At 52.5% G+C, this 22450-nt stretch overlaps 1 long non-coding RNA gene across 2 annotated transcripts; it reads right to left on the bottom strand.

Moving 5' to 3' along the window:
• Nucleotides 1-1379: 1379 nt before the first annotated feature.
• LOC109499320 lies at nucleotides 1380-20221 on the bottom strand. Of its 2 annotated transcripts, XR_006597284.1 has the most exons (5): nucleotides 18856-20221; nucleotides 18653-18738; nucleotides 5614-11121; nucleotides 4119-5281; nucleotides 1380-1591 (listed from the first exon to the last, which is right to left on the bottom strand). It is a non-coding gene; the product is annotated as an uncharacterized LOC109499320 (long non-coding RNA). The 2 variants fall into 2 exon arrangements; XR_006597283.1 differs by lacking the exons at nucleotides 5614-11121; nucleotides 18653-18738; nucleotides 18856-20221 and having other exon boundaries at nucleotides 4119-5605.
• Between the last annotated feature and the right edge of the window lie 2229 nt (nucleotides 20222-22450).

Raw genomic sequence — 22450 nt, 5'->3', positions numbered from 1 at the left:
GGACTTTGGCTCCGGTCATGACCTCGCGGTTCCTGAGTTCGAGCCCCGCATCGGGCTCTGTGCTGACAGCTCGGAGCCTGGAGCCTGCTTCGGATTCTGTGTCTTCCTCTCTCTCTGCCCCTCCCCTGCTTGTGCTCTCTCTCTCTCTCTCTCTCTCTCTCCCTCTCTCCCTCTCTCTCAAAAATAAACATTAAAAAGAATTTTTAGAAATTAAACTTATCAAAATCACTCAAGAAAAAAATAGAATACCCAAACAGCTCGATAACCACGAAGAAAATGAATCAGTAGTTTACAGAAGTACCCTACCCCCAAAACGGATGCAGATGGTTTAAAGAAAAGTTCCACCAACTATTTAAAGAACAGGAAATCCAAATCTAATAAAAAGTGTTTTATATGAGTAAGAAGTAGGAAAGCTACCTAGGTAATCTTGAGAGATCAAACCCAGAGAATGCCAAAATGAAATTTAAAAAATGTATAGCCTAGGGGTGCCTGGGTGGCTCAGTCGGTTAAGCGGCCGACTTCGGCTCAGGGCATGATCTCACGGTCTGTGAGTTCGAGCCCCGCGTCGGGCTCTGTGCTGACAGCTCAGAGCCTGGAGCCTGTTACAGATTCTGTGTCTCCCTCTCTCTGATCCTCCCCCATTCATGCTCTGTCTCTCTCTGTCTCAAAAATAAGTAAACATTTGGGGCGCCTGGGTGGCGCAGTCGGTTAAGCATCAGGCTTCAGCCAGGTCACGATCTCGCGGTCCGTGAGTTCGAGCCCCGCGTCAGGCTCTGGGCTGATGGCTCGGAGCCTGGAGCCTGTTTCCGATTCTGTGTCTCCCTCTCTCTCTGCCCCTCCCCGTTCATGCTCTGTCTCTCTCTGTCCCAAAAATAAATAAAAACGTTAAAATTGAAAAAAAAAAATAAGTAAACATTAAAAAAAATTTTTTTTAATGTATAGCCTAATACATTTAGAAACAGAAATACAAAGTTATAAAATATGAGCAACGGAATCCATCAACATGCACAAAAATAGTAATTATGCCAAATTAGGTTTATTCCAGGAATCATCAGAAAACCCATGATTCGGGGCACCTGGGGGGCTCAGCCGGTTGAGCGTCTGATTTTAGCTCAGGTTATGATCGCACGGTTCGTGAGTTCAAGCCCCGTGGTGGGCTCACTGCTGTCCACACAGAGCCTGCTTCAGATCATCCTCCTCTCTCTCTGCCCCTTTCTGCTCATGCGCTCTCTCTCTCTCTCTCTCTCTCTCTCTCTCTCTCAAGAATAATAAACACTTAAAAAAAGAAAAAAGGAAGACAAATGAGCATTTAACGCATTATCGGCGGAACTTGTCCACAGAATCATCACCACATATACAAGAAACATTACTTGATAAAATCTAGTGCACACTATTTTTTTTATTTTAAATTAGGGTTATACATGTATTTGTTTACTAAGGCCACTGTAAACAAAGTACCACAGACTAGATGGCTCGAAGCAACAGAATCGGTCCTCGCTCGTTTGGAGGCTAGAAGTCTAAATGAAGGTATGTGCGGGGCTATGGTCTCCCCTCCTCTTCTTGCTGGAAATTCTCACTTTTCCTTGGCACGCTGTTTTTTCATTGAGGTAAAATGGACATAACATCAGATTTAACCATTTTAAAGTGTACAATTCGGTGGCTTCCAGTATACAGATATAGATACAGATACAGATAGATATCCAGATGTAGATGTAGGCAATATAGATACAAACATAGGCACAGATGCAGATATAGACGTGGACGTACATATCCACTGTGTCGTGCAGCCGTCACCACTAGGTGATTCTAGACCATCTCCATCACCCCCAGAAGAAACCCCATCCTATATGGCAGCCCCTCCCCTTTTCCCCTCCCCTCAGACCCTGACAACCACAAATTTGCTTCCCATCTCTCCCTGCTTTCCATCGCACGGAGGATGACGCTTCCCCAAACTCCTTGTGTCCGGGCCGGCCCGAGAGAGGAGTCCTGGCCGGAGAGCTGGACGCGGGTGACACGTCGCTTCGGAGGCACAACACAGAGCTGCCGGCGCAGCTGCCCCGGCGCCCTCTTCCACCGAGGCGGTCCCGGGGCCACTCGCTGTGGCGGTGCCAGACCGGGGCTGCCACACCGCACGTCCCCACCTCCCGTCCCCACGCACGCCCCCCTCCCTGAGCACGAGGGGGAGCTTGCGATGTGCGTGAACCAGCAGAACACGCAAACTCGATGGGATGCCGTTTCCACAATTATCGTAATGAGATTTTAATGCCCACCTAGCGAAGCGACTCTCCCCCCTGCACGTGGCAGGTCGCTAAGGGTGGCCTCCAGACAACGGCCAGCAAGAGACAGGCCCTCGCTCTAGCCGGGGCAGGATGCTGTCACGACCAGCAGGTGGGCTTGGAAGTGGGTCCTTTCCAGTCTGTCCTCCGAGGAGGACGCGGCCGGGCCACTCCTGACCCACAGAAACCGTCAGAATCACGTGCCAAAATAGGTGTTGTTTCAGGTCCCTGAGTCTGTGGCAACACTGTCACACGCTGTAAGTACGTACGTACAGTGGTGACAGACAGGACGCTGGCCCACGGGGCACGGTGGTGAGGGCATACGGCCATAACAGCAAGACGCCCGGCCTGTGGTTTTGAGCCACGGCCGCCGGGGCTTTGGTGACCACAACGTAACCTGGCCTAACTATTATCACTGATCACTTTCCAATGATAAATGACCTTCAACGCACAGCTTACAGGGCCGGCAATGGGGGGGGGGGGGGGCGGTGCCCATGGCTGGAGGGACGGCTGCCTGGACAGAGAGAGGCTCAGGCCGTTGTCAGAGGATGAGAACCAGCCACCCAAGGTGACCCAGCGGGACCCAGCAGCAAGGGCAGGGCACTGGATGCCTTCGCCTCGCCCGGTGCCTGTGGGGGTCCTCTGGGTCCAGCTCCCCCAGGGTCCCCCGGGGCCGCGGGCAACGTGGGGGAGGGGAGCACGGGAGACCTCTGGCGGCACCCCTCAGTCATTGCGCATCGAATCTTGAACCACGAAGGGTCGCTGGAGTCCAGGACAGACAGCCCAGCAAGAAATGGATGGAGGCCAGAGCCAAGCCCCCCGGGGTCGCCGCTCCCCCGCCCCCGGCCCGTCCCCCACCCCTTCCTCCTCTTCCTCCTCCCCCCACTGCCCCATGGCAGGAGTTTCGGAGGTAAGAGCTCCCCAGCACGGTCTCTGGAAACACAATTTGGCGGGCACCCGCAGGGTGGGGGTCAAAGTGTGGCAGACCCTGGGGGGCAGGCAGACTGTGACCGTGAACCGTGAACCACGACAACGATTTGCTGTCTCCCCCAGCAGGACAAATCGAAACAGCTCAGCGGAGATGTTTGGGGCAGTCTACACAAGGAAAACCGCACACAGGACATCGGGCCACGGCAGCCCGAGGTGGGGAGGACCTCTTCCCAGAGCCTGGCGAGTCTCTGGTGCTCTGCCTTTCAAAGCGCGCCCCCCCCCGTCCCCGCCCCACCGCAAGCACCCAAGGGTCCCCTCAGACCCCGCTGGAGGCAGAATGCCCCCCGGGCCCAGATCTGAGGCCCAGGGCCGGGCCTCCTGCGTCTCACTTTCTCATAAGGACACCAGCCACGCTGAGTCACGGCCCGCCCTGTACCAGCGGGACCCTACCTTAACTAATTACAGCTGCGATGACCCTGTGTCCGATAAGGTCGCTGAGGCCCCGGGAGTTATAATGTCCACAGACTGTGGGACAGAGTCTAGTCCCGCACCCTCGGCTTGAGATGAGACGTGCCAGGCGCTTCTAGCTTCCACAGCTCACCCGTCCCCCCCAAAGCTCCCGTCAGAGCTGGTGGACAGGCCGCAGGCCCCCGGCCTGAGAACAGGTGTGGAGAGGTCTGGGGGCATGCTGGTGGGCACCCCGACCTCCGGGCACCTCACCACCGCAGGGGTCAAGAAAGGGCTCTGCCGCCGTTGGGCCCCTTCTGTGTGGGATCCCTCAGGATAGTGGTTAAACCAAAATCGTGACCGGTAAAGTTATAGATGGCTGTTGGAAAACCTTACTTTTAAAACCCTCCAAGTCACCCACGTGCCCTAAACTCGACCGCAAACTTCAGTGACTTCTCTGCTCACCACGGCCTCGTGGGCCCGGATTCGGTTTCCTTCTGTCCGACTGCCCCTTTCTCGACCTTTCAGAGAGCATGTGGATAATCTGCCAGAATCCGTGTGTGCGGGGACCAGGTGTCCCCTGGATGGCCATGTGGCCGGCCACAGCGGTCCGGCCCCCAGCACATGGGAACACCGCTCTCACGCCGCGGCCAGCATTGGTCGGAAGCCTGTGGTCGGCGGGATCGGCGTTCATTTGCGGGCCGTGAAACTCCGGTCTCTAGCAGCTTCTTAGGCTGAACATGAAGCGACAATTCATTCATTAGAAATTACTTTTTGGCATCCATCGTATGGACGGCTCCAGGCGCTGAGCACGTAGCCGTGAACAGGGCGGGCAAAGCCCTGCTCCCCGACCTGACCAGCCAGGGGCACAGACAAAGGAGCCAAACCAACTACCGAGCAGCGCCAGGCGGTGACCGCCACCCGGAGAGACACGAAGGGAAGGTGCTGGAAGGGAGGCAGCGACAGGGGAAGGGCCCCGGATCACAGGAACGTGGGGCCTGGCACCAGCAGAGGAAGAGGAAGTCCGGGGCTGTGGCACCGTGTGGGTGGGACCTGTTCCCACCCCCTTTCTTCAGGCAGAGGGTCCTTCCTTCACCTTGTCAACGCGGGGGGGGGGGGGGGGGGGCGGGGCACAGCCAGCAGATGACGTCAGCAGATGACACAGCCTCCGTCACCTGAGCCTGTGTCCAGACGGCATCCTCGGAGCGTTCTGTCCTCTGGGTGTCCCCATGCCACCGTGAGGTCCTTAGAAACAGGTTACCTCCCATTTCTGCTCCCGCCCCCAGCTCCAAGGTTTGTTCAGATAATTTCCCACCTTCTTCTCCGGATGATTATTGGGCATTTCTGGCAGCACATCCGCACCCATTCCTTGAGTGCCCCGCGCAGAACTCCCGGGAGGCTGTGGGGCACGGGCCCCAGAGCCCGGTGCTGGGGGTCCCCACGCCTGGCTCACCAGCCGGGTGCTTGAGGCCAGGGAGTGGCCCCCGTGAGAAAACGCGTTCTCGTCACCGTGCGAGGCCCTGAGAGGCGTCTGAACAGGGCAGTGACGCACCCGGAGTGTGCACGGCTGGGAGGGCTGCGGGGTCCCAAAGAGCAGCAGGCGTCCTCCGGGCCAGACACAGGAAGGCCTGTAATGCCAAGGAGAACCCCGCCTACACCCTCACGTGGCGGGGCCGGGCGGCCCCTCTTCTGCCTTCTGGTCAGTCCCAGCTGTGCCCCAGGGCTCCCGCTCTGCGCCTCCAGTCTTCCCAGTGACCCCGTGTCTCTCTCGGGGTCTACCCACACCAGCAGCATCTGGGAACCACCTACCAACCCCTGACGTCCGTCCCCCTTGCTGTGGAAAAGACCTCTGGGGCCGGGCTCAGACCCCTGAGGTACATCTCAGACTGTGCCCACAGTCCGTCCACTGAGCCACCCTGACCACCGCCCCCTCCCCCTGCGGCCTTCCGGACAACCTCACCCGTGGGCTCCAGCCGCACAGGACCCCCACCCGTTCCTCTCCGGGGCGGGGGGAAGGGCTTCTCCAGCCAGCGGCCAGGGAGGGGGGCGGCCAGGGGGGCGCGTCCCGAGCCCCCCTGGACACCGGACGGGCTGGGGCACCACCCGCAAGCTCTGTCACCCGCCACCTCCGAGAACGTCCCAAGCGGGAGAACGTCCTCCAGCCGCTGGCGAGGACAGAGGCCGAGAGAGAGTCCGGTGTTACTGGTGTACCTGCCTCGGGGCGGTGACAATGAGGAGGCCACGCGCCGGCAGGGGCCCGAGCGTTCTCCGTGCTCTTCAGGAGGGTCCCCTGCGGCTCTGCCAGCTGCATGTCCCGTCTCCCCCGCTTTGGTGGTGGCCGCGGCGCCCGCCTGAGATCACACGGCGGAAAGGGCCTCTGCTCGGCGGCGCTGCCGCTCGCTTCGGGCAGCTCAGCGTCATGGGGAAGGGCGACCGGGCCCAGACGCGACAGCAACCGTGGGGGACAGCGAAGTCAGGGGGTCTCGGCTAGCGGGCGGGAGGGCACCCCGGAGGAAGCGACGCCCGGCAGCCGACACTCCGGGACGGAGGTGCACGGGCAGAGGCCCCGGGGCCTGAGGACACTGACCAGCTCTGGGAACTGGGGAGTCTGCGCAGTCGACGCGGAGGGAGCCGGAGAAGGGGTCAGCGTGGGCAGGTGAGGGGCCCCACTCCTAGGTCGGCAGCTGTGGGGGGCGGGGGGAACAAGTGTCCGGAACCCCTTCCCAGGGCAGCTGTGCAGCCGGCGTGTACCCCCGATCAGGTGGGGATCGGTGAATCCGCTACGAACAAAATGCCACCGTAGGGACTGGGAAAAAGGAAAATGAAATTCTCTCATGTAAACAAGCCCGGATTCTCCACAAGATTAGGGCTTTGTGTCCCCCTTTCTGCTCCCGGGCCTTCCGGAGGTTTCCATCCTGGAGGTGCGGCAGAGGGATCCGGCCATCACATGTGGCCTCCACATCGGCCAAGGCGCTGCTGCATCACCTCCCGACCCCTTCAGAAATCCCACGAGGCCCTTCTTCCCAGCCCGGAGTCACAGGAACACAGCGGCCGCGGAAGCCAAAAACCGGTCCCCGTGGGACGGGTGCGTGGCTCCACGGGAGGGGAGGCACGGGACATACTCGGGTGAGATATTTAGGTTGTTCCGAAACGGACCCGCGAGGGTGACTTCGGCTTCCTGTGATGGAATCTCTGCCCGAAGTGGCTTCAGTGCAGGTGCCTCGCCCACAGGGGTCGCAGGTCACAAGGCTGCAGGGGTGCGGAGCGCATCCGGTCACAGGGCAGGCCTTTGCAGCAGCTCCTCTGGGAAGGCATCACGAAATCACCCAGCCGGGGCAAGAGCTTGGACCGCCTCCTACCGGCCGCCTTCCCTGGGTGAAGAAGACTTCCAAGGACACCACCTGCCCCCACCAGCAGGTGTCCTTCAGGTCCCCTTGGCCAGAACTGGGAGGACCTCAGCCCAGCCCCTTCTCACGCACTCCCGAGCTGCCCCGCCTGGCGTTAACTTCAAAAACAAAACTGCCAGTTATTTCCCCAGCAAGACTGGCTTTATTCGGGAACAGCAGAGGCCAACACAGGACAAGCAACTCTCGACCATACGGTTCAGGAGGCTGGTTTATAAGGAAGGGAGGGTGGAGTGGGCGGGAGGGCTGTTGTAAACAGAAAGTTCATTGGAGCAAACTCTGAGCTGGAAGTGTGGTGCCTTCTCATTGGCTGGGCTGTGGCAGTCTCTCATTGGCTGAGCTGTGATGATCTCTCACTGGCTGGGCTGTGGCTGTCTCTCTTTGGCTGGATTGTTGCTGGGGGAGGAGGAAACCTTCCATCCTCCGGCAGCTCCTGCTGAGCTTGTAAAGTGGTGGCTACAGTGGAATCCACCTGCAAGGTGCGTCCCTTCCTGTTGGGTCTGCAACTGACCGGGAGCGGTAGGGCTGAGAGCTCCCCCTGCTGGCCACCCGACTCCATTCTAAATGAGGTTTCCTCTCACTAATTTTCACGTGGGCAAGTCCCTGCTACACCCCGTACCCGGGGGTGGTGCTGCCCGGACAAAAGGCCAGCGTGGGCGCTGGTCCAGCTGGTAGGGGACCCAGGATGGCGTCCAGGTGATGAGGGAAGGAGGGCCTGGGTGAAAGCTGCCTGGCAATTGGGCCTCCCAGACAAGACCCGGTGAGAGACCCCTGGTGATTGTGGAGGGTGCTGTGGCGACATCAGGAGGAGGCGTTGTGAAACCCTGGCTGTTAGAAAAGCCAGTCACCTGCAGAGCCGCACTGAATAGAGAGATGGCACGTTTCCTGCAGCTTCTCTTAGCTCCTCCTTGCTTCTCCGTTCCTGTCCCTGCTGATGGCGAGGCCCCGCCCACTCGTCCTGCCCCCGGCTTCTCGCGGACTCTGTGCTCCACCTCAAGGCTGGTGCCCACCTTCATGCCGCCTTGCAGTCCCACATACCTACACCTGGCACCTCCTGGACCCAAGCCCAACAAGGGGCTGGCCAGATTGCTCAGTTACGTGTTGTCATTCAGCAGTTGGGAGTAGGGCACTGAAAATCAGAGTACAAGGGACCCTCACCCATCCAGGGAGAGCCCTTCTTGACTTCCAAGGCCACAACCTGGCTCAGCACAGGGTGAACGAGTCCCCTAGGGGACTCGACACCTACCACCCAGATCAGCACAGGGTGAAGAGTCCCACTGACGTCCAGCTAATCAGGAATCCTCCGGCTGGGAGCCCTCTGACCCAGCCCAGCCCAAGGAGAACAAGTCTCCAGGATCCCCAGCTGGCCAGGAGCCTCCAACACAGCTCAGTTCAGGGAAAGTGAGTCTCAAGGACTCCCAGACCAGGCACCCTGCAACCCAGCTCAGCACAGGGTGAACGAGTCCCTGGAAACGCAGCCCAGGGGGTGGACCCAGCCCAGCACAGGTAGAATGCATCCACAGGACGCCTGGCCAGCCTGAGCCCTCTGACCCGGCTCGGTACAGGTTGAACGAGTGCCCAGGAAACATGGCTGACAGGGAACCCTCCGACCCAACTCAGCACAGGGCGAATGCATGCACAGGACACGTGGCTGCCTGAGAGCCCTCTGAGGCAGCTCAACATGGAGTGAATGTGTCTCCCAGACCCTCTACTGATCAGGAATTTGACCCAGCATAGCGCAGGGCCAAAGATCCTCCTGGACACCTGGCCAACCAGGAGCCCTTCAACACAGCTTAGTGCAGGGCATAGGAGTCCCGTGAACATCTGTGTTCCCGTGGAGGAGCCAGGTCAGGCGCCATCTATGAAGGCAGAGGTTCCTTCCTCTGTTGGAGGCTGGCTCCCATGTGTCACTCAGTCATGGCTGGATGCCAAGGCCTGGCTGTTGGAGCCCTTTCAAGCGCAGTCCTGTTGGGTTGCTGTGTGGACTTGCTGGTGGGCACATGGCCAGTAGTCCTCGGCCTGGGACCGACTTCAACCTGGTGTTCCGGTGCCATGCCATTTCGGGAGCCTTTATCTTTTGGGGAGTTGTCTTCAGAGGAAGCAAAGGGTACCAGCCATAAACTAAGAGACAGAGCAGAAGTTGGAAGAGCCGTCCACGGGAATGAAACTCGTTGATACATCTCTGACCAATTTTGGCAGAAAGCTTGAATTTATGAAAACAGCTTTTTAAAAATTTTTTTTAATGTTCGTTTATTTTGAAAGACAGAGAGAGACAGAGAGTGAGCCAGGGAGCCAGGGCAGAGAGAGAGGGAGACACAGGATCCGAAGCAGGCTCCAGGCTCCGAGCTGTCAGCATGGAGCCAGATGTGGGGCTTGAACTCACGAACTGTGAGATCATGACCTGAGCCAAAGTCAGATGCTTCACCGACTGAGCCACCCAGGCGCCCCAGAAAGCGGCTTTTAATACAAGCAGGGAAAGGAATTGATGTCTCTTTCAGAAGGAGTCTAAGCTAGAGGTTTCACTTCTCGTGTGAAGAAGAAAATCAAGTTGAGAAATCTGCTTTGTCACTTGGTGTCACAAGGGGGACACAGTTTAAAGGCCTTGCCAGAGACCCAGGCCTCCCCGGACGCAGCACGAGATGAGGAAAGGGACTGGGAGCGAGTTGTGGAGACCCAGGCCCTGAGCTTGGGGGAGGAGTCCTGGCTAAGCTCCTCCTGGAGGAGAGGATGAGGTCTTAGAACGGGCCCGGCAGCTCGGGCAGAGGCAGGCCCCGTGCCGGGAGCTGGAAGGCTTCCTTGGCAACACACAGGGCTTTCCTGGAAGTCTGCCTTCCAGGGAAAGTTCTCAGAGGGGTGAGACCTGCACACCCCCAACCAGGAGGGCGTAGAGGGGGAGCCGGGGCTGGGTGAGGGCCACCTCTGGGATGTATATGACTTTTAAATAAATAATTTCACATAATCATTTCAAAATAATTTAAGATAAATGGTCCCGGGGTAGCCCAGGACTGCGGTCACCACCATGCCTCATGCGTCCCCACCTCCTCCAGATGGGGGACAGGGGCCTCCGTGGCTCTGAGAAAGTGTGGGGAGCTGACACTGAGCACGACCTGTCTGTCCCGTCAGCCCTTTCACACCCATTGACTCCTGTAGAACACAGGCCACCGCTGAGGTCAGCACCATCCTGATAGGAAAGGAAAGGAAAGCAGGTGTTTCTGCATGAACCATCTCTTGCCCGAGACCTCCCAGCTGGATCGTGGTAAAACTTGGGTTTGGACCCAGACGTTACAGTTCCAAACTCTGGCCACAAGAGTAGGAACATCTCAGCTGCAGGCCTGGGGCCCTCCCTGCCTCTGGGCCAGGGGTGGTGGGCTCAGGGCAGCAGGCAGACTTGGGAGTGAGGGGCTGGAGGGTGGCTCTGCCCTGACAAGGAAGCACTGTGGGATTGGAGGAGACACGGGGGATTTATGCCAGCTGCTCTAGGTGCAGGGGTGGGTGGGCGGAGTAAGGCAGAACAGGGGACAGGTGGGAATGGGTGCATCTCAGAGACTGTAGGGTGCCTGTGGACGTGGAAGATGTCCTCTTAGCTCCAGGGATGTGCGGTGGGAGCTGAGAGGACGTGCGGGTCCCTGAGAGCCGGGGCCGCCTGTGGCTGCAGCCGAGGAGGAGGAGGACAGCCCAGCGCTGGGGCCCCTAGGCAGAGCTGGAGGCAGCACGCTCAGGGGACCTGGGCACGAACTGGTGGGAGCCGTGAGGAAGCTGGCTCTTTGGGGTGAGGCGAACTCGAGATGGACGTGGGACGAGGGAGGCTTGCCTCCAGGATGGATGGTGTCTGAGCTGATTCGAGGGCGGCTGGTCTCGGGAGCCGGTGGGGAGGCTGGTGGAGTCCAGATCACTCCAGCCTGAGAGGACAGTGGAAAGTTTGTGTGATCCCAGGGCTGGGGGTCTCCTCTGCTCAGCTGATCTGACCCTGCTTACCGTACCCCGGGTCCTGGGGCGGGGGCCGGCACCTCACCTTGGGGGTGTGATCCAGAGCTGTTCACCCCGTGAGTCCCCAGTTCCTTCATCTGTAAAATGCAAACAACTCTGGATGGGGTGGGCGGGAGGCAGGAGATGGCGGAGGTGGGAGGGGATTGGCAGGGGCAGGACACAGATGGAGACCCGAGGAAGGAGACACGGAGGGAGGGTCCCGGCCCTTCCTTGCTGAAGCCGGAGCAACAGCTCTGGGAGGAGAGCACCCCGGGTGCTGCCTTTGTCTCACACGGCTGGTGTCTCACTCCACCAGCCTCCCCACCGGCTCCCGGGGGCCTCTTCTGCCTTCTTGGTCATGGCTCGCGGGTCATGGGCCACAGCACCAGACCTCTCCTGCTTCCTCCACTGTTGCTTGGCACCAGCAGGTCAGAGCCCTTGGACCCGTGGGGAAGCTTTGAGCTCTAGGGAGCAGCGATGGGACCGCTCGCTTCAGGGAACTCTTCTGGGCTGTGTTGACAGGCATGCAAGTAGTGTGTATATTGTGATGTATTTATAGAGTCACAGGAAGCTGCAGAAAGTACAAGGAGTTCCCTTCAGAAAGGCATCCTTCATTCATTTTGCCGCAGCGTCGCATCTCACATTACTGCAGAACGTCATTAATGCAAGGAAACCAACACTGGCTCATTGGGCGTGGCCGGCTGTTTATCGCGTACACTCAGGTAGCCAACGACACGATCCAGGTGTGGACTGTTCCATCAGCACAGAGATCTCCCTCAGGCCACCCACTCCTGCCCCTGTGATCCCTGCCTGTGGCAGTCGCCAATGCGTTCTCCACTTCGGAAGCTTTGCCCTTTGGAGAGTGTCCCCTGAGCGGGGTCCTGTAGCTGGGACCTTGAGGTTGGCTGTTCTTTTCACTCAACACTTGCCCCTGAAATCTATCCAAGTTGTATGTGTTGTATGCTTCAGCAACGTGCAGTGGCTTCTTTATCACTGAGGAGGGTGCCCTTGTGTGGATGGGCCACAGTTTGTTCATCCGGTCACCTTTCAAGTTTCCGGTCTTTGCCATTACCAATAGGCCCACAGTGAACATCTGTGCACAGTGTTTTGTGTGATATCGTTTTCATTCTCTGGGCTAAAGGTTCATGAGTGTGATTGCTGGGCCGTAGGGTTCGTGTTTAGCTTTTGAAGCGCCTATCAAACTGTCTGACCAGGGGGGCTGTGCTGTGTACTTTCCCACCAGCAGTATACGAGAGAGCTGCATTTTCCCCAACATTTGACATTTTCCCTTATTTTACCCAGCTGACAGGTGGGTGGTGATATCTCATTCAGGTTTTCGTCTGCATTTTCCTAATGGCTCGTGATGTTGAACACTTTCGTGTGTGTGCTTAATTGCCATCTGTATATTGTCTTTGGTGAAAAGCCTGTCTTTTGAAGATTTTCTATTTGGCCAGTTTGCAGTTTTCCTGTTGACTTTTGAGAGTTCTTTATATATTCTATTTAAAATTTTTTTGTCAACGTTTATTTATTTTTGGGACAGAGAGAGACAGAGCATGAACGGGGGAGGGCCAGAGAGAGAGGGAGACACAGAATCGGAAACAGGCTCCAGGCTCCGAGCCATCAGCCCAGAGCCCGACGCGAGGCTCGAACTCACGGACCTCGAGATCGTGACCTGGCTGAAGTCGGACGCTTAACCGACTGCGCCACCCAGGCGCCCCAATGATTATAAATTTTTAAAGATTGTGATTTTGGTTTCCATGTGTTCGTTGCTAGTAGACAGAAATAAGGTTGATGTTTGTATGTTTATCTTGTTTCCTGAAACCTTGCTGAACTCATGTATTCTAAAGAGGACTTTTTCCCCCAGTCTGTATGACTCCCTGACCCCCTTCCTTGCCTAACTGCACTGGCTGGAACTTCAAGCACTATGTTGAATAAGAGTGGTGAGTTCAGAAGACTTCTGTGCCTTGTTCCTGATCTTAGAGAAAAAGCATCAGTCTCTCATTATTCTGTATAATGGTGCCTGGGGGTTTATAGAGGGTTTTCATCAAGGTCGGGAATTCCCCTCTATTCTGATGTGTTCTAAGTTTTTATCCTAAATGACGGCTGAATTTAGAAATGCAAGAAATGCTTTTTCTGCGTCAACTGATGTGCATTTGTGATTTTTCCTTTTTAGCCTGTTGATAGAGTGGATTAATATTGATTGATTTTCAAGTATGAAAACTGTCTCACATCTGGAATAAGCCCCATGTGGTCATGGTACCTGATTGTTTTTATGCAGTGTTGAGTTCTATTTGATAACGTTCTGGTGGGGATTTTGGCATCTTTATTAACGAAGGATATTCATCTGAGGACTCCTTTTCTATAGTATCTGACAAGTTGAGTTTCAGGGTGATACCAGCTTCATCAAACAAATTAGGAATTTCTCCCTTGTTTTCCTTCCATTTCCTGGAAAATATTATGTAACACTAATGGTAATTCTTCCTCAAATGTTTAGAAGAATTCTCCAGTGAAACAACCTAGGCCTGGAGATATCTTTTTGTTTGTTTGAGCTTAAAAATTATATATTGAATTTCTTTGTTATAGGGATATTCACAATACCTATTTCAAATGGAGAACATGTAGTAGTTTGTGCTTTTTTGAGAACTTGCTCCATTTCACCTAAGGTGTAAAATTTGTGTAGGCGGAATATTTCCTCCTCATTCTTTTGATGTTTGCAGAGTCTGAGCCGATACCCCTGGTCTAACCCTGATATCTATCATTTGTTCCTTCTCTTTTTCTGTATCAATTTTGCTAGAGATTTGTCCATTTTATTGCCTGCTGTTTCATTGATTCTCTCTGTTTCTTTTTTCAGTTTTATTGATTTCTGCTTATTTTTATTGTTTCCTTCTGCTGGTCTTGGGTTTATTTTGCTCTTCTTTTTCCTATTACTTTAGGTGCAACTTTAGAGGATTGATTTAAGACTTTTCCTCTTTTTTAAAGTAAGCATTTAATGCTGTAACTATCCCTCATAACACCGCTTTAACTGTGTCCCACAAATTTTAATAACATATTTTATTATAATTTAATTCATCAATTTTAATTTCCCTGGGGACTTGCTTTATTTTAATGTTTATTCAGTTTTGAGAGAGAGACAGACAGAGTGTGAGCAGGGGAGGGACAGAGAGAGAGAGACACAGAATCGGAAGCAGGCTCCAAGCGTTGAGCTGTTAGCACAGAGCCCAATGCGGGGCTTGAATTCATGAACTGTGAGATCGTGGCCTGAGCCTAAGTTGGATGTTTAATCGACTGAGCCACCCAGGAGCCCCTGGGGACTTGCTTTTTGACCCATGTATCATACATAAGTGTGTTGTTCAGTTCCCAAGTTCTTGGAGATTGTTTTGTAATCTTTCTACTATTTCTTAGTATGATTCCATTGTAGATGGAGAACATACTCTGTATGATTTCAATTATTTTAAATTTGTTGAGATTTGTTTTATGATCCAAGATATGTCCCATATTGTTATATGTTCTGTGGGCACTTGAAAACAGTATGAACTTTGCTGTTGTTGAGTGCAGTGTTCTATAAATATCTATGTCAATAAGCTAAACTTGTACTTTCCACTAGTCTACTTTCTGTCTCTATGGATCTGCCTATGTGGACGTTTCACATCAATGGAACCATACAGTATGTGACCTTTTGTGTCTGGCCCCTTCCACTCGGCATGTTTCCAAGGTGCATCATGCTGTGTGTGTATAGCAGGTGTCAGTACTTGGTTCCTTTGCACGGCTGAATAATTTTCCGTTGTAGGGATGGGCCACATTTTGTTTACCCATCAGCTGATACTTGGATTGTTTCCACCTTCTGGCTATCGTGGAATTGCTGGATCATGTAATTCTATGTTTGAATCTTTGAGGAACCTCCACGGTTTTCCACAAAACAGCGCACCATTTTACATTTCCGCCAGCAAAGTAGGAGAGTCCTGCTTTCCACTCTGTCACTAACACTTGTTGTTTTCTGGCTTGGGATTATTTTGTTATTTGCCCTTTGGGGATTATGGATGTCCTAGTGGGTGTGAAGTGACATTCTATTATGGTTTTGATTTGCATTTCCCCAGTGACTAAGGTATGGGAGGTAGAATGTATCCATCACCCTCTTAGGGTTTGTGACTAGGACTGACCTGAGCCAGAGTAGCAGGAGAAAAGCATATATGTTTGACTTAATTAAAATTTACATGTCCATGGGAGTCCTCACAGGAAAATAAAGATCCAAAGAAGTGATGAGGCCTAGGTGTTTATAAAGCAGGTAAACAAAGAGAAGCGACTGTGGGAACGTAGCTAAAAGGTGTGCGGAGGGTGAAGGCAGAGGAAAGCTTTTAACAAGGTCTATCCACACAGAATCCCCTCACCTTGACTCCTCGTCTCCGGTGACAAGAACACTTCTTTCCATTTGGTGGGGGGGGGGGGGGGGGGGGGCTGCCTTCCACCTGGAGTCCCTGCTCCTGCTTTCAGGAGGAAATGTTTGGGGGAAGGTCAGAGCCTTGTTGGGGGGTCAGAGTCTTGTTTGGGGGAGGTTAGAGCCTTGTTAGGGGGTCAGAGCCTTGTTGGGGGGGGTCAGAGCCTTATTGGGGGGTGTCAGAGCCTTGTTTGAGGGGGTCAGAGCCTTGTTTGGGGGAGGTCAGAGCCTTGTTGGGGGGTCAGAGTCTTGTTTGGGGGAGGTTAGAGCCTTGTTAGGGGGTCAGAGCCTTGTTGGGGGGGTCAGAGCCTTATTGGGGGGTGTCAGAGCCTTGTTTGAGGGGGTCAGAGCCTTGTTTGGGGGAGGTCAGAGCCTTGTTGGGGGGTCAGAGTCTTGTTTGGGGGAGGTTAGAGCCTTGTTAGGGGGTCAGAGCCTTGTTGGGGGGGGATCAGAGCCTTATTGGGGGAGGTCAGAGCCTTGTTGGGGGGTCACAGCCTTATTGGGGGGTCACAGCCTTGTTTAGGGGGTCACAGCCTTGTTGGGGGGTCATAGCCTTGTTGGGTGGGTCAGAGCCTTGTTTTGGGGAGGTCACAGCTTTGTTTGGGGGTCAGAGCCTTGTTTGGGGGGGTCAGAGCCTTATGGGGGGGCGTCACAGCCTTTCTTGCACCTGCTGTTTTTCAAGTGCCTTTGGTGCAAATGACCAATATGCGGAAGTGACATCTTTTGGAGCAGCTGTCCTGAGCAGCTTCACTGATGACGTTGAGCATCTTGCCATGTACTTACCAGCCACCTGTGAATCTTCTTTGGAGAAACATCTGTCCAAGTGCTTTGTCCACTTCTTAATGAGGTTGTCTGTCCTTTTGTCACTGAGTTGTAAGAGTTCCTTATCTATCTGTGTCAGATGTATGATCTGCAAACATTTTCTCCCCTCTGTAGCTTGCCTTCTCTTGATAATGTCCTTTGATGCACAAAAGTTTTTAATTTTAGTGAAGAGCAATCTTTCTATTTTTTTTTTAACTTTGTTACTAGTGCTTTTGGTGTCACAGCTAAGAATCCAACACCAAACTGAGGCCTAGATTTCTTGAGTGCAGTCTTGTCCTGGCATCTCTGTCCTCAGCTGTCACTGGCGCTGCTGCACCTTCCGTCTCCACGCGCTCTGCCCGCGTGGTGGCCTCCATAATGACATCCAGGACCTGTCCATTCTTTCCCGGTTGGCTCTACTTAACATGGCCACCCCTGCACTTCTCCAATTCCTTAGCCAGCTCTAAAATTTAGGAGTGGGCCCACTCACTGTGCCGTCCACCCTCAGTTGAGCGGTCAGGGTCAGCCCTCATGGGCCCCAGGAGCAGGCTCCAGACTGGTTAAGTGGGGCTCTACAGCCACAGGCGTCTGGAGCAGGTTCTAGAAAAGGAGAGGGCATATGGATGGGCATGGCCCCTTGGCCTTGAAGACTCCTTTTTCATGGAGACAAGCGTAACCCCAGACGGACACCGAGGGAAGTACTGGGTCTGGTGTCCACAGACACGTGCACATTACAAGGCAGTGCCACGCAGCTTTGATCCCCCGTGAGGAAGAGGGCTCCACGCACGAACACGCCAACCGTAAATGTGGGAGTGTCCACAGCTCCACAGGGGAGAGGGTCCTCGGAGGCTGTCTCGTCAACCTGCTCGAAAGGGGCTATGTAACTACTACTCTGCCTGTGAACTGAAGTGAACGAAATAAACCCGTCAAGGTGCATTAGCGGTTTAGCATGGAAATAAAATCAGAATTCAAAGAGCGACCATGTGAAATGTGGAAAATCTAGAAGGAGTCATTACCCTTAGAAAGCAAAAGGGGCTCTCGGCTAGCGACAGTGACACAGCCACTTTTATTGTAGTAAAAAGCCAGTAAATCCCAATGAGCTGAAGGAATCAGAGCATCATCCCCACTAAATGTGTCGACGGGATCACAGCACGCAGCAGGTGCGATCACAGGTTTGACCACGTTACCCGTCTCTCCTTGGGCATTGACACTGACCTTCAGAGAGGACTTCCGCCTCCACATAAGGTGTAGACGGTTGCAGGGACCGTTGCTCCAACCCTGCCACTGAGATTTCGCCAGATTTGGCACAACGGTGTCACATCAATGTCCTTTGTTTGTTTGTTCTGAACTTCGCCAAAGAGCTAAGGATGTGACGATAAAGTAGATTCCGGAGAGGAACGTGGCTGTTGTGGGAGAGAAGAGACCCGCGGCTGCTTCTCACTTCCGCAGGGTGGCGGTGAGACCGCCGCGGTCAGGAGCAGGACGGCGCCGGCAGAACTTGGAGCTGACAGGTGAGGACGGCACGTGGCTGGCGCGGGCATTAGCGCGCGGGGAGCCCGCTCACCCAGGTGGGGCCTGCACCCCTCGGGCTCCCCCTCAGGGCCTGCGGAGCCGAGGCCGGAGAGCACCCTCCCGGACAAGGGCTGTGCCGAGCGCTTGCAAAGTTGGGGGCAGCACAAAGGGCGCAGAGGGACATCCTGATGGGAAGAGCTGGGGGCGGGACAGGAGCGCCGCCTGGCAGGGAGAGAGATCCCACGGCCCAGAAAGCTGGCGTCCAGCTGGAAAGCCCAGAGACCCGCACGGTCTCACCGGAGCTCAGACTCCAGGGCCTGCCGCCAGAGCCTGTCCCTTTGCTCTCATTAAGAAGCGAAGTACAGGGGCGCCTGGGTGGCGCAGTCGGTTAAGCGTCCGACTTCAGCCAGGTCACGATCTCGCGGTCCGTGAGTTCGAGCCCCGCGTCGGGCTCTGGGCTGATGGCTCAGAGCCTGGAGCCTGTTTCCAATTCTGTGTCTCCCTCTCTCTCTGCCCCTCCCCCGTTCATGCTCTGTCTCTCTCTGTCCTAAAAATAAATAAACGTTGAAAAAAAAAAATTAAAAAAAAAAAAAAAAAAAAGAAGCGAAGTACAGCCGACACCCACGTGGCATTAGGTGCAGGTGCATGACGGTGACCCACCACCCGCCTCGGTCCCGCCGTGCTCACAGGCGTGGCCACCAGCCGTCACCACACCACGCCATCACAGCACCGCCGACCGTATCCTCTACGCGGCACCTTTCATCCCCTCTGCCGGTTCCTTCCATACCCAGGAGCCTCCACCTCCCACCCCTCCCCCGTTTTGCCTGCCTCCCCTCCCCCCTCAATTTTTTATTATAATACGATATAAATCCCATGAAACTTACCGTCTTAACCATTGTTAAGTACATGGTTCAGCAGCAGTTAATACATTCCTAGTGTTCCATCCTCCACGTCCAGAGCTCTTTTCCACCTGGAAAACGGACACTCTGTCCCCGTCGAACACTGACTCCAACCCCCTCTCCCAGCCCCTGGTACTCGGCATTCTGCTTTCTGTCCCTACGGTCTGACTTCCCTAGTGGCCTCATACCAGTGGAGTCGCACGTGATTTGTCTTTTGGCGACTGGCTCATTCCATTGAGCATCGCGTCCTCCAGGCTCATCCGTGTTGCAGCAGGTGTCAGAACCGTTTCTCATTTTGAGGCTGAATGACATGCCGTTTTTCGTAACACGTTCATCTGTCCGCGCGCGCTTGGGTTGCTTCTGCTTCTTAGCTGTCGTGAATAACGCTGCAGTGAACAGCGGGTGCAGACGTCTCCTCAAGACCCTGCTCGGAATTCTTTCAGGCAAATGCCTGGAAGTGGAACTGCCGGAACATGCGACAAACATCTTTCTTTCATTCTTCGAGTAACCCCAACACCGTTTTCCACACGGCTGCACCATTTATAGCCCCGCCGACCGTGTGCAGGGTTCCAGTCCCCACACCCGTCAACAATTGCTATTTTCGGGTAGCAGCCACTCCACCAGGTGTGAGGTGGGACCTCATTGTGGTTTTGACTTGCGTTTCCCTGACGTTTGTCGCTGTTAAGCATCTTTTCACGGCTTGTTGGCCATTTGCATAACTTCTGTGAGGAAGGTCTGTTCAAGTTCTTTACCCATTTTTGAGTCAAGTTCCTTGTTGTTGGGTTTTAGGGGTTCTCTACATATTCCGCATCTTCACCCCTTATGAGAAATGTGATCTGCAAATATTTTCTTCCATTCTGTGGGGTGCCTTTTTACTCTGTTGAGAGTGTCTTTTGATGCACATAAAGTTTTTCATGAAATGTAATTTGTTTGGTTTTGTTTGGTTTTGTTTTTGCCTGTGCCTTTGCTATTCTACCCAAGAAATCATTGTCGGGGCGCCTGGGTGGCTCAGTCGGTTAAGCCAACTTTGGCTCAGGTCATGATCTCGCGGTCCGTGAGTTCGAGCCCCACATCGGGCTCGGTGCTGACCGCTCAGAGCCTGGAGCCTGCTTCGGATTCTGTGTCTCGCTCGCTCTCTATCCCTCTCCTGCTCATGCTCTGTCTCTCTCAGAAATAAACATTAAATTTTTTTTTTTAAATAACGATCATTGCCAAATGTTGGGAAGCTTTAGTCCTATGTTTTCTGCTAAGAGTTTTGTGTTATTAGGTCTTACATTTAGGTCTTTGATCCGTATTGAGTTAATTTTTTGTATGAGGTAAGGCTCCAGTGTTATTTTTCTGCTTGTGGATGTGCAGTTTCCCCGGAACCTTAGAATGAGTTAGGAAATGTTCCCTCATTTTCAATGTTTTGAGAGTTTGAAAATAATTGGTATTAGTGCTTTCTTCATTTAATTTTTTAAAATATTTTATTGTGTTTCTTTATGACTTTATTTATTATTTAGAGTACATAAGCAGGGGAGAGGCAGAGAGAGACGGAGAGAGAATTCCAAGCAGGCTCCGTGCTGTCAGCTTGGAGCCTGACATGGCCTTGATCCCATGAACCATGAGATCGTGACCTGAGCTGAAACCAACAGCTGGAAGCTTAACTGACTGAGCCACCCAGGTGCTCCTTATGATTTTATTTTCAAAGAATCTCGACACCCAATGTGGGACTAAAATTCACAACCCCAAGATCAAGAGTCCCGTGTTCTACTGAGTGAGCCACCCAGGCACCCCAGTGTTACTCTTTAGATGTTTGGTAGAATTCACCAGTGAAGCCATCAGTTCTAGGGCTTTTCTTTGTCAAGAGACTTTTTACTGTTCATTCAATTTACTTACTAATTATGTCAATCAGATTTTCTGTCTCTTCATGATTTATTCTTGGTGGGTTTTGTATTTCTAAGAATCTGTCCATTTCATTGAGGTTATCCAGTTTCTTAGTGTACAATTATTCACAGTACTGTCTTATAATCCTTTTTATTTCTGTCACATGTGTTTGAATGTTTCCACTTTCATTTCTGATATTAGTAACTTGTCTTTTTTGATTAGTCCATCCGGCTACAGTTTGTCAGTTAGGTTGGTCTTTCCAAAGAACCACATTTTTTTATTGATTTTCTCTATTGTTTTTCTATCCTCTATTTCGTTTTTCTCTGCTCTCATCCTTACTATTTCCTTTCTTCTGCTAGCTTCATGCTTGGTCTGTTCTTTCTCGAATTCCTTAAGTTGTGAAGTTAGGTCACTGACTTGAGATCACTCATTTTTTTAATGTGCTTAGAATTATAAATTTTTCCTAAGCACCACTGTCAACGAATTCATTAGTTTGGGTAAGTTGTGTTTTCTTTCCCATTCATCTTTGATTATTTTCTAATTTTCTTCATAATTTATTCTTTGATTCACTGGTTGTTTAAAAATGTGCTGTTTGGACAACAAATTGAGCCTCCAGTGTTTAAAGTAGGTCCAAAGTTGTTGACCATATTTATAGTCTCTCCAAACTTACAGCTTATAAACATAAAATGAAGAATTCATCCATAAGCATTCCTTTTATTCCAGAAATACCTACGAGAACCAGAATAGCTTCAAGACTGAAACCAGTTGAGTTTTGAGACGAGAGAACATGGAAGAAATCATAAATCCCCTGCAAGTTGCTCAGATGGTGATGAGCATATCTGGTCCTCATCAGTAAATGTAAACATTTTAAGTCGGTACAGTAAAAGGAGATATTAAATATCAAAACTAATCATAGATATGTGAAATGTTTTTAGCTTTCTTTGTACAATTTCTAAAATCTGAGTTTGTATTTAAGTTATATATATATAATATATATGTATATGTAAAGATATATAAAAAATAAAAGTGGATTGTTTAATTTCCAGAATTTTGTGAAGTTTCTAGTTTTCCTTCCATTACTGATTTCAATCTTCATTCTGTTGTGGTCGGAGAGATACCCGGTATTATATCTATCTTCTAAAATCCACTAAGACTTGGGGCACCTGGGTGGATCAGTCAGTTAAGCATTCGACTTTGGCTCAGGTCATGATCTCATGGTTTGTGGGTTTAAGCCCCTCGTCGGGCTCTGTGCTGACAGCTCTGAGCCTGGAGCCTGCTTTGGATTCTGTGTCTCCCTCTCTGCCCCTCCCCTGCTCGCACTCTCTTTTTCTCTCTCAAAAATAAATATTTAAAAATTAAAAACAAAAAAAGAAATTGGGAGCCTTGAATAGCACTTCAGAGTTTTCTGATACACCTCCATTACCCTGCTTTTTGCCAGCTATTATGACCAGTGCATTTTGGAGGCCATGCTTCACAACTGAGACTTAAAGATCCTTTCATGGAGAGTTCTCTAGTTGAGTAGAAATCCTTCTATAAAAGTTGGCTGTGATTTGAAGCTATACTACAAAGCTATGGTAGTTAAAATAGCATAGTAGTGGCATAAAAATAGGCGCATAGACCAACGGAACAAAATAGAGACCAGAAATAAACCTCACACATACAGTCAACTAATATTTGATAGGGAGCCAAGAACATACAGTAAGGGAAGGGCAGTCTACTCAGAACATGGGAAAACTGGATGAGCACAGGCAGCAGCATGAAATGCCTCAGATTTAAACATAAGACCTGATACTCTAAAATTCCTAAAAGGAAACAGGGAAGAAGTCGCTCAACATTGGTTTGGCAACGATTTTGTTTTATGACACCAAAAGCACAAACAACAAAAGGAAAAAAAATCAACAAGTGGGACAACACCAA

This window comes from Felis catus, chromosome B1 (genome assembly GCF_018350175.1).
Source record: "Felis catus isolate Fca126 chromosome B1, F.catus_Fca126_mat1.0, whole genome shotgun sequence".
NCBI lineage: Eukaryota > Metazoa > Chordata > Mammalia > Carnivora > Felidae > Felis > Felis catus.
The sequence above is the reverse complement of the archived record's forward strand: the minus strand, read 5'-3'. Positions and strand labels throughout refer to the sequence as shown.